Below are 12,419 nucleotides of genomic sequence, written 5' to 3'. Positions count from 1 at the left end.
ACGCGCTTCCTGTCGTTCTTCACGGCACCTGCAGAGTGCACATTTTCTATCTTCTGCCTTGCGCTCAGTATGGTTGACAGAGTGCTAGGCGCAACGCCGAAGTCTGCGGCAATCTCTTTCCTCTTGCGCCCGCTGTTGACCGCCCTGAATATTTTTATCTTTGTTTCAAGAGAAACTGCTTTGCGTTTCGGCGCTGCCATGCTGCAAGACGACGGCACGACCTCGAGGAAAGTGAGCACAAGCGCGGGTCGGCAAAAAGTAGGGGCAGGGGCACGCGGGCGGTGGTTCGATCATGTGCAGGTCACATGCCAGGCAGCCGTTGATGCTAGATTCACTCGCGGTCCCTAGATGGCGTGGCGTGCGAAAGCGCGGGTGATTCAAACACATTTTAGGTGGAGGCGACGCGGGCGGTGGTTCGATCCCGTGCCGGTCACATGCCAGGCAGCCGTTGATGCTAGATTCATTCGCGGTCCCTAGATGGCGTGGTGTGCAAAAGCGCGGGTGATTCAAACACATTTTAGGTGGAGGCGATTCTCGCTATTTCAACATCTTTCGTGACAAAGAACCCCTTCCGGAATATAAAGGCAACCCGAACCCTCAAATAGACTCCAACATAACGGAAGCGGAAATTCAAGCAGCTATTCATAAAATCCGTACGCCCTCGGCACTCAGCGCGGATGGGGTCACAAATACTATGCTGAGAAACCTAGATGAAAACTCCATTTCCCAACTTACCAACTTTGCCAACGTATGTTGGAGTAAAGGATCCTTATCAGAAACTTGGAAGCACGCCAAGGTAACCTTTATTCCGAAACCAGGGAAAAAACTTTCAATAGAAAACCTGAGACCGATATCTCTCACCTCGTGCCTAGGTAAATTATTAGAGCACGTAGCCCTGGCAAGGCTTTAGTTGTACATGGACGAGTGGGATCTGCACCCTGATACTATGTTGGGATTCAGACCCCTTTTATCCACACAGGACACAATGTTAAGGATTAAGCACGAAATCTTGGCATCTTGGCACCTGAGATGAATAACAAGTTAAGAGCCATGTTAGCTCTTGACCTTACAAAAGCCTTCGATAATGTGAACCACAAAGCTATCATGGGTGCCCTATCTGAGCTGCAGGTGGGCACCAGGATGTATTATATCAAGGCCTTTTTAACAGGTAGGACAGCAGAAAATAAATTAGGATCTATACATTCCAACAAATTCCAACTAAGGGACCGGGGCACGCCGCAAGGCTCAGTACTGTCCCCATTTCTCTTTAATATCACTTTAATAAATTTGGCACGCAAATTGGAACAAATCCCAGATCTAGAACACTTTCTATGCTGACGATATTACTCTATGGACAACGAAGGGCCACGCCGGCACAATTGAGGACACGCTGCAGCAAGCAGCAGATGCGGTAGTGGAGGAGACTGAGAAAATTAGCTTGGAATGCTCATCTCAAAAATCGAAACTTTTAGTCATTAAACCAAAAAGATATACAAAAAACATTAACACAAACATCAATATATACATGGATGGTTTCACTATCCCGAGAGTAGAAAAGTTACGCATACTGGGTATGTACATTCAATCAAATGGCAAAAACACGGATTTAATCCAAAAACTCCGAACGATAAGTAATCAAACATCTCACCTTATTCGGAGGATATCAAACAAAGAAAGAGGGATGAAAGAAAAAGACACTAAAACTTGTGCAAGCATTCGTTCTCAGCCGCATTATATATTCCACGCCCTACTTATTCCTACAGGCCAAGGAAAGAGAAGCGATCGATTCCATTATTCGGCAGTCCTTCGCACTCGGTCTTCCCATTTGCACGGCTACCGAGACACTTATGCAACTGGGGATACATAACACACTAGAAGAAATGATCGAAGCACACCTCACGGCGCAGTACGAGCGGTTGACCGCAACATCGACCGGAAGACAGATACTGCAAAAGACCGACATACACTACGAGGGCAGACACTCATAGGTAACGTCGGTTCCCCGTCCAATACACAAAATACTGGTAGTCCCTCCACTACCTAAGAACATGCACCCGGAGTTTCACCTGCAGCGTCGGGTAGCAAGAGCCCAATCATTAGAGAAATACTATTCCAGTCTACCAAATACGACATATGTGGACGCAGCAGAGTACGGGAATAAGAGAGCCTATGCCCTAGCACTAGTCGACCACAAGTATCGCTTACAAAATTCAGTGACGATAAACGAAGTATGAACGCCAGAGGAGGCAGAAGAGGAGGCTGTAGCTCTGGCGATTGTCACGACGGACTCTAAATACATTTTTAGCGACTCAAAAACAGCCATTAGAAATTTCGCAAAAGGTAGAATTCATCAACCAGCAGCCAAAATTTTGAAATTTTTTGATCACTCTAAAAACGCACGTTCGATAAAAATTTTGTGGGTCCCCGCACACGCGGGTCATCCTGGAAACGAGGCGGCGCACCAGTATGTCCGAGGATTCGTCGTAGGCCGGGAGGTGCGTTACCCCGAACTAAGATCGGCTCGCGAGAGAGACCCTACGTACAGAGGAATTACGAATTGGTATAAAAACAACAGACTGAAATATCCGGAGACCCACTATACACTCAGCAAATCACAACAAACACTACTTAGAAAACTTCAAACAAATACGTGCTTTAATCCGTATAAGCTAGCACAATGGCATCCAGGCGAATACAGCCCCTATGTTCACTTTGCTGTGGCCAGAGGGCAGATCTCGAACACATCATGTTTAAATGTGAAAGCATGCATCTGCCGGAGGGCCTGCAGATTACCAATTCGGAACAGTGGGAGGCCGCATTGCTTAGCTCTGATCCAAGCCGGCAACACGCAATCACGGCTTGGGCCAAGGAGGCCGTCGAGCGCCATCGAGCGATGACCACCCCTGGGGCGGCTTGAGGAGAAGCGAACTCCCACGAAGAAAGAACTTTCCAAATTCTCCTCAATAAAGTTTCCTCCTCCTCCTCCTTGATAAAACCAAAATTTAGCGTTTTGAAAATTTTTGTTTTTGCTTCTTTGCGGATTTTGAGTCGTGTGAATACGAAATATGCTTCATTATAACCGATTTAGTGTCAATTTTCAGTTTTTCATTTCATTATACAGATAGAACTCCCATAGAAATAAAGCACAGCCAACCAAACTTTGCTTTTACTTCGTTATATCCGATAATTCGCTGTATCCGTGTTCGTTATAACGAGGTTCGACTGTATTGAAAATTTCACATAAACTTTTAGCAACTTAAGGTGGATTCATGACAACTCAACTGTCCATGGACGACGAAGGATTAGGTGTTACGTGAGGTTCCATGTGACTTCATGCTTCATGAGAGTCGTACCAGGCCAGTGCCATCTTGAATACCACGCCTGCCACGTTGGTCCTCTGTGTGGCCACCCAAGGAGGTTACCTATATAAAACTCTTGGAGTGGCGATCCCCTATAGACACTAATGGGGGAGGGCGAAGCCGGAAGCGTCCATAAGGCATAAAACTTGCGTCTATGGCAGCGCAGGCTCATCGTGTGGGCTTCATTAACATCTACTTTTGAAAATACCACAATTAAAAATGTGCCTTGATGGGAGTTCACATTTCGTGTAACATGCAGCATATATATGATGAAATTTGATGCAATGGGGTGATGTGGTCTATTAATTTGCTGAACCTTACTTAAGGCAGGAAACATTTTTCTGCAGTATCAAATCTTGCATAGTGCACATTATACAACTGTACACTGGCTTCAAAATTATTGAACACAATGATTGATGTGTGCTACTCTGAGATGCATACAAGCTCGCACTGCGCTCTGTACCGTATTTACTCGCATAATGATCGCACTTTTTTTTTAAAAAATACTGACGCAAATTTCGGGGTGCGATCATTACGCGGGGTAAATTTTCAACAAAAAATTTTTGAGCACCGAAAACGCAAACAAGTTGCAGGTCAGACGTCTTAGAACATATATCTCGATTACAACCAAAAATAAAAGCTGAGTAAGGCTTACCTTCGCAATAAACACGCACATTAAGCATCACATGGAGTGCACAATGCCCATTTATTTTTTTTCGTCAGTACTCTAATCAAAGTCTGAATCCTCGCCATCCTCGCTTTCACTGCTGCACGACTCATCGGAAACGGCAGTGTCGTCGCTGGGAGCATCTTCACAATCCCACAGGAAGTCATCTTCCGTTCCATCCAAAGCGTTAGATATGCCTGTCTTCTTAAAACTCTTAGCCACTACCTCGTCGGGGATACTGCTCCACGCTTCTGTGATCCACGAGCACAGCATCTCCACGGATGGCCTTCTAATCTTTCCGCTCGGCGTCAAATCATGCTGGCCCATCGCCATCCACTCAGCATAAAGTCGTCGAACGTTGTCTTTGAACGGTTTGTTCAAAGACACGTCGAGAGGCTGCAGCAGCGAAGTCAGGCCGCCAGGAATGACTGCAATGTCCGTGCGCAGCTCTTTCAGCTTGGCACGCACGCTGTCCACAAGGTGACCCCTAAAACTGTCCAAAACCAGAAGCGAGGGAAGCAGAAATGCTCCTGGTCTTCTTCCCCAAACAGTCTTGATCCAGTCGACCATCAGGTCTGCAGTCATCCACCCTTTCATCTGTGCACGTATATGGATGCCACGGGGAAAGTTTCCCTTCGGAATAGTCTTCCGTTTGAAGATCCCGTATGGTGGCAGCTTCCGCCCGTCGGCCGTCACAGCAAGCATGACTGTGCATCGCTGTTTTTCTGCGCCAGACGTCTTCACGAGGATGCTCCGAGCACCCTTCTCGTTCACAGTTGTATTCCGGGGCATGTCGAACGTCAGTGGAGTTTGATCGGCGTTTCCAATTTGCGACATGAGGTAACCGCATTTTTCGCGAAGCCTAGTGACGAAGTGATGGAAGTCTATCACTTTGCTTTCATACGCGGCTGGGAGCCGCTGGCACAACGACGTCCGCCCCCTCAGGGAAAGTCCATTCCGTCGCATAAAGCGAGTCGTCCAACCGGAGCTAGCGCGGAAATCCTTTGCGGCGATTCCCAGCTTCCTGGCAGTTGTGCGCGCCTGCGTCTATCATTTCTAATGACACTGCACAACCATCCTTGCGCAGGTCCCTCACGTATTCTAGGACCGCCTCCTCAACACGAGGGAACTTGCCCGTTTTGGGTCCACGGAAAGCCCGCCGTGTCTTGTTCGTAGCCATCAACTTCTCGCGCTGCTTCTTCCAATAGCGTATCCTCATTTCGTCCACGCCGAAATGCCTACCAGCAGCGCGGTTGCCATGCTCCAGTGCATAGTCGACAGCCTTGAGCTTGAACGCGGCGGTGTAACTGGCATACTGCCCCATGGTGAAATGGCGTAAACTCGCACAAAAACACAAAGCACGCTACGACGCTGCCGAATTGCAAAATGGCGAACGCCACAAAGCATGGAATCACGAGAACTCCAACGTTACTAGACTAGGTTGGGAACTCGTCGGAATGCATTCGCTGCGGGATGACTGCAGATCAACCACCAGGCGGCTCCATGTTCGGGGTGCGATCATTACGCGGGGAATTTAAAAAATGGAATTTTGACCTCAAAATTCAGGGGTGCGATCATTACGCGAGTGCGATCATTATGCGAGTAAATACGGCAATTCGATGACAGGGCAGCATGCAAGTTTCAGCTGAAAACAAGGGGCATTTGTTGTCTGCGCTACCATTCAGTAATTAAACATAGTATTGCTATCTAATTCACAATTTGCATGTCAGCATCGTAGAGAGTACAGTTTGATATCAAACTGCACACTCTATACTGCTTTACCTTGTAGAATATAACAAACCTATTTTACTATCGAGTTATGTGTAGCTGATTCATGATTAGTTTAGCAGTTGGCTCCATAGAGGGCACCAGATTGAATGGAATGGTTCTGGTGACATTTGGGACTAACTTCTTAGTTACTCTGCTAGGCAAATTGCTTTTAGCTTGCGTTATTACTTTCTACTGATAAATTATTGGGCGACCTCTTTTCAACAAAGTCCTGCCCCAACGAAAATAATTTGTTAACGGTAACCATAAAAAAACTGAAAACATGTCACTGCATTCTATTAATAGTTGATTTCCCTTCCACAAGTCAATATGAGGCTATTTAATTAAAATTTCCAGGTTTACTTGCCCGACCATACGAGATTTCGATGAGAAATTTGTTGGTCCACGCACTTTCAATAACAGATGGCCAAACTCCGGAAATGTAGATGAAAACGGCAAAAAGATGGAGATTTTAATGATTATTATAATATACGTGCTTTGAATTTATTAACAGAAGGAGCTAGGAGATATTTTTCCGATTTTTCACAGTAGTGCCAGCTGCAGTCAGGAAAATATTGCCATTTCAAAAATCCTGAAAAAGCACGAATTCGAGGTTTTGCAAAGAAAAGAATTTTTAAACAGAGATAGAGAAAAGGAATTTAGCTTCATAGTTTATTGCACCTTACTTATTCCAGACCTGTGTGCATGGGAAGAACAACTAGGCAAAGGTTCGCGAAAAACCCAATTTTTAATCCTTTCGTTTCCCACTTGCTTAGCACCAAGTCACAAACTTTAAATAGGGCTCAAATGGCCAAAAATGACACTCTTAAAGAAAATTTTGCTGCAAACTGATCTTTTCGATGAGATATAAAGGTGCGAAAATGTTCCGAGAAATGCGAAACAGTTTAGAGTCACATATGCGAGGTTTGATGTGGAGCGAACCTTTGGCACTATATGTCATTTCTGCCCCTCTCAAGATGGTGGGACGTTAGCTTCACTTGTATCCACAAATATTTTCAGTACTGAACAAAAACTCTTTGCTATTAATAAAGTGATGCTATTGGTGAAATGCAATGTGGAGAAATGATTAGAGCAATAAAGCATTAACTTAGAAACACTCCATGAAGTTTGCAGATCTTTCATGTTTGTTTTCAATAATTAAAACAAACGAGAGAGAGATGTAAAAATGTGCCACACCACTCCATTTGTCCCAGTGGCTCACAGCTTTACCGATGCTCTTCAAATATAACCTTTGTTCTGCTTGAAGAGAAGATGCATTCACAAAATATACTGAACAATGGTTGTTTGAAGAGCATATGCTTTGCATTTACTCACGAGCCCAATAGCTTGAATGTGCTGACATGAGGCTCTCCACTTTGTTTTTGTTTTTAACAAAGCTTAAAGACTTCACAGTAAATCCTGGATGTATCAAACTCTAAGGAGATCCTTAATTACCATATAAACGCGTGTAAGGGCTGCATCAGTGTAAAGGCTCAACTCCACGAGCCCTCGAAGCGCGCTTGGATGCACGTGCGCCAGCCAGAGGAAGTCTGCGCATGTGCGACGCGCCGCCCACCGCGTTCACGACGCCCGGATAAAGCAGTGCCAAATATTCGGCGCACGCGCTGCCGAGCAGCGCGTGTCCTCTTTCAGGCGAGCAAGCATCGACTAATTAGCAGGCGTTCTGAGTCCGTGTCTTCCGGAGCTGGTCTGGCGGGCCTTCCAAGCATGTTTTAAGCAAAATGGCAGTTCTCCACTTCAGTGGAAGCACGTCATCCTGCACTGGCAGCCAAATAAATGAAGTCAACAACGAGCTGCTCATCGCCGCCATCGAACATCGCCGCTATGGCTTGCGAGCCACGCACTTCATAAGAGCGAGCTGGTAACAGCGGCTCTATGGATAACGGTGGCCGCGAAACTTGTGCCGGGATTCGTCACGCGAAGGTAAGATGCTGAACCTGTTAGTTATTCATGTCGTGTATGTCAAACATTTGATGTGTACGAGGTGCAACACAAAAGAAACGAGACTAAGTGTGTAGCTTGATAAAAGTGTGGAATTGTAATGATTGAATGGGTTTCCAGTGGTCAGACTGTTAATCAACACTGCCACATTAAGTTCGTGAAAAACTTAGGAAAGAAAAGGTCACAGCTGGGGAGTGATGGATGCCTGTTGCACGCAGGACAATGCACCTGCTCACACGACCCTATCTGTCATCAGTTTCTGACCAGCAAAAACATTACTGTGATGGACCATCCTCCTTATTCACCTGATTTGGCTCCATGCACTTTTGTTTTATTTCCTAAAGTTAAATGTTGCCCAAAGGGAACCCATTTTACCTCAGTTGAAGAGGTTCAGGCAAAAACAAAGAATCTTTTGAAGAGCGTTCCAAAAACCTTGTTCTAGAACTTTTACCAGCAGTGCCAGCACCAAATGCAGAAGTGTGTGAATGCTGAAGGCAACTACTTTGAAGGTGATGTCACAGAGAGCTGATCCTGTAAGTAAAATAATTTATTGGACCAGTCTCGCTATTTTGCGTCACACCTCGTATGTTCTTGTCTTTTCCTCACAGAGGCCGTAAAAATGCTCCAGAAGCGATGGACAAGTTCCACCGATTATGCAACACTCGACTGGGCACGTACCACGCCATGCGCTTGGAGTTGTGTACTGCTATTTTTTTGCGTGCCTGGGGCGCAGCGCTCACTGCGCAGGCGCGCATGGCGCCCGGTGCGTAGAACGCAGATGTGTCTATGAAATCGGGTCTTAAGGGTTGCACCAAAACTGTCCACGACCAACGTAGCCTTCAAAATACATGCACACAGGAGCTTCCAGATGCCGCCCACGGATGGCGCCCGAAGTTGCGGGTCATTATCATATTTTCCCTCTGCTGCGAGCTTCTGCAATCCATATCGGCATCAGCACCGCTAGTCCCGGCCACGCCGGCTTTGTTTTGCGACTGTTAAAGGCACGTGAGTAGTGGTAGCGTAGTTGGTGTGGTCGCACGCGGTAGTTGCGGCTCTTGTGTGCTTTCTGCTTTATTTTTCGTGCATTGCCGTCGAGCGTTGCTGTTCTAGCCCGATGGGCTATCATATTGGTAGCTACACGGCAGGCTTTAAACTAAAAGTAGTGGAGTCCTCTCTCAAACACGGTAAGCATGTGGCGGGCAGAAAATTTGACATACACGAGAAGTGTGTACGAAGATGGCGCAACCAAAAGGATGCGTTGAAGAACATCAACTACAAAAGATGTGCTTTTCGAGACAAGCCGTGCAAGTATCCCGAGCTCAGAGAGCTGTTCCACTATGAAATGGAAGTGCAGAACAATGGCTATGCGTTGACAATGGACATGCTGTGCGTGAAGACAAGCCTTGGCACGTACGAGAAGCATACCGCGCGAAGACGTCAAAGCTAGTGTCGGCTGGTTACGAAGATTTCTAAAGAAGAACAGCCTATCCTTTCGGTAAACAACTAAGCTGCGTCAGTGGCTGCTCCCGACTACAACGACAAAGTGCTCAGCTTTCAAAAGTATGCCATTGGTCTGTGCCATGAGCACAACTATATACTGTCTCAGATAGCAAACACTAACCATACCCCTGTGTGGTCCAAATGCCTTGAGAACTGCACAGTTGAAATGAAAGGGAAGAAGAGCGTTTCTGTGCGGGCAACTGGAGCGGAGCGCCAGCAGTGCACCATTATGCTGTGCATCACCGCGGACGGGCATAAGCTGCCCCCCTGTCATCTTGAAAAAGAAAAGGATTCCTAATCATCAGTCTCACCAAGGGAGTTCGAGCCCAAGAAAAGGGCTGCATGGACGATGAGCTCGAGCTCAACTGGATAAAAAGCATTTGGCAGAATCGCCCAGGCGTCATGTTGGCCAAATGATCGCTCCTTGTCTTGGAAAGCTTCCGTGCTCACTTGACAGATGGGGTTAAAAAACACCTGCGCAGTATCCGTACAGACATGGCTGTTATTCCGGGCGACCTCACCGGCATGCTGTAACCCCTAGACATCAGCATCAATCAGCCTTTTAAGGTTGAATTCCAAAGGCAGTATACTCAGAACGGATGGCAAACGGCAACCATGACGAGACACTGACCGAGTGGTTCAAGAGGGCACCGCTTGCGACTGTGCTTAGCTAGATTTTGTCTGGTTGGTTTGTGGGGTTTAACGTCCCAAAGCAACTCAGGCTATGAGAGACGCCGTAGTGGAGGACTCCGGAAATTTCGACCACCTGGGGTTCTTTAACGTGCACTGACATCGCACAGCACACGGGCGCCTTGCTTTCCGCCTCCATCGAAAAGCTGCCGCCGAGGCCGGGATTCGATCCCGCGTCCTTGGGAACAGTAGTCGAGCGCCGTAACCACTGCGCCACCCCGGCGGGGAGATTTTGTCTGCATAGAGCTCTACAAACATTGTATCCCACAGTTTCAAGGTGACCGGGATTTCAAACAGTTTAGACGGGACTGAAGACGACGACTTGTGGAGTGAATGCGCACCAGAGCACAGCACCAGCTCAGAGTCTGAAGACTTTTCGGGTGATGACTGAATGTAAATAAACACTGCACAGAGGTGCGTGTTTTCGCGCATGTTCCTGCTCGCCCGCCACAGTTGCCCCAGGAAACTGACTTGCGACAGTTGCCCCAGGAAACTGTCACCAGCACTCCCTGCGGTTCCCTCTGCTGACGCATGGGAGTTCGCGAGATCTGCGTGGCAGAGATGAATGCACACTGTTCGCCCCATGTCTTTACCTTTGTTCTGTTATTTTTAGCTGCTTCTGAGCTGAAGTATTGTAGTACCAAGTACTGTAAGTACCAAGTTCCAAAAGTGAAAGCAGCGAGACTGCTGCGATTGCCACGTATATGCGTCATCAACACTTAAATGCTGCACATTGTGTCAACTCCGGTCGCTTGTTGCTATTTTAGACGTTCCTCTCACATCAGTTCGTTGCTGTAGTTATGAAACTTGCGGGTTCTACCAAATTTCCAGTAATTCAGCAAAGGCTAAGAGATAGTCGGTGCCATGGGTTCATTATACAGTGAAAGCTCGTTAATTCGAACCTCGATAATTCGAATTTTCGGATAATTCGAACTACACTACTTGGTCCGGCCAAGCTCCATAGAGATCTGTGTATAAAGAAGCCCGTTAATTCGAACGCGAGTCGGTTCCGCTACGGATAATTCGAACTACGCGCCGCCGCGTCTGGGCGGCTTGGCGCACATCACGCGGGAAAAAAAAAAAAAGGTAAAGAAACACCTCCGTGATCGACAGGCATAATTAAAGGCTGCGCACGTCCAAAACGGGGACAGAATAAGGAACCAGGTAAAACCATGGAAGAGTGGGTAAAACTTAAATGGCGCCATGACCGGCGTGGCGGCCGGCGGCGTTGAAGGGAGGGGACGCGGCCGCAGCAAGGTCAGTGCATGGCCGCGCGGCGGCGGCTGCCTGCTCTCTCTTCTGCGCAACCTCCGTAGCTCGCAACTACATACTCGTTAATTCCAACCCTGTTAATTTGGAAATAGGGATAAGTACTGCCGGCGCGGTCCCAGCCAATGCCCATAAAAGGCTATGATCACGGACGGGCACTAGGTTAAACTTTTTTTTTTTTTTTTTTGCGATAGCCATCCATCCTTCCACCCATCAGTTGTCAACGGAAGCACGCGAATCAGCCGCGATCATGACGCCGGCTTTTAGCACCCTTCGCTCCGATGATTGGAGTGGCAGTAGACAGCGCCGCCCGCCCAAGTTGCTCATAGCATGATAAAGCGAACGTACTGAAAAGGAGGCTTGCACAACCAGATAAGCGCTGGCACTTTGCCAAGTTCGCTTTCCTCCCCCCTGCCTGAGCTAAAGTCAAAAGATAAACACGCCGTTATCGCGCAGCATCTTGGCGCACTGCCAAGAAATGTGTTGTGGACCGTGAAGGCGCGAAACAGAGGGACGCGCTAACGACTGACGCCTTTATTATTATTTTTTTTTCCTTCAGATTCGTAGGCATAAATCGGGGCTGGGTGGGTTCATTATGCGAGCGAGCGAGTTACGCGACTAAATACGGTACATTTACCGTAGTACAAACGGTTTTGGTCAGTTTTTTCGAGGCCATTCGATAATTCGAACATCGGATAATTCGAACTTTTTTCCCGGTCCCGTGAAGTTCGAATTAACGAGCTTTTACTGTATCAAGGTCAACAGCCGTGACATATTCTTTATGCATGCACTTCAATGGGGGTAGCCAAGGGGAATTGAAAAACTGTAATATCGAGGTATCCACTACATGTAGGTTCGTTACATAGATGTTCAACTATATACATATCTGCCAATATAAAGAAGATACAATTAGTAAAACTCGTGACCGGGATGGCGGGAGGGTGCAACAAAGCTAAACTTCCCCAGCTTGGCAGTGGATATGAAAAATAAATAAATAAACGAGTCAATGAGAGAGAAAAAAAAATAAAGAAAGAAAAAAAAAACCTTTCACCTGTGCCTAATTCTGGGCGCATAAAAGCGATAAGACTATGAATTCATTGTCCTGGGCGTTGTGCTTGGCCTGGAACCCTAGACACATGGGCTGTCAGCAAAGCCAACTTGTTCTGTGTGATCGGCGTTCCCACCAGGAAGGACAAAACGTTATG

The 12,419-nt window shown here is 47.0% G+C and overlaps 1 protein-coding gene across 1 annotated transcript in view; it reads right to left on the bottom strand.

Annotated features, from left to right (window-relative positions):
- The window catches only part of LOC146202783 (rac GTPase-activating protein 1-like), a gene marked incomplete in the record, with an annotated part of 101,138 nt that overhangs the window by 24,412 nt on the left and 64,307 nt on the right, over window positions 1-12,419 (bottom strand).

This window comes from Amblyomma maculatum, chromosome 1 (assembly GCF_055883805.1).
Source record: "Amblyomma maculatum isolate TAMU_Amacu chromosome 1, ASM5588380v1, whole genome shotgun sequence".
NCBI classification, from domain to species: domain Eukaryota; kingdom Metazoa; phylum Arthropoda; class Arachnida; order Ixodida; family Ixodidae; genus Amblyomma; species Amblyomma maculatum.
The sequence above is the reverse complement of the archived record's forward strand: the minus strand, read 5'-3'. Positions and strand labels throughout refer to the sequence as shown.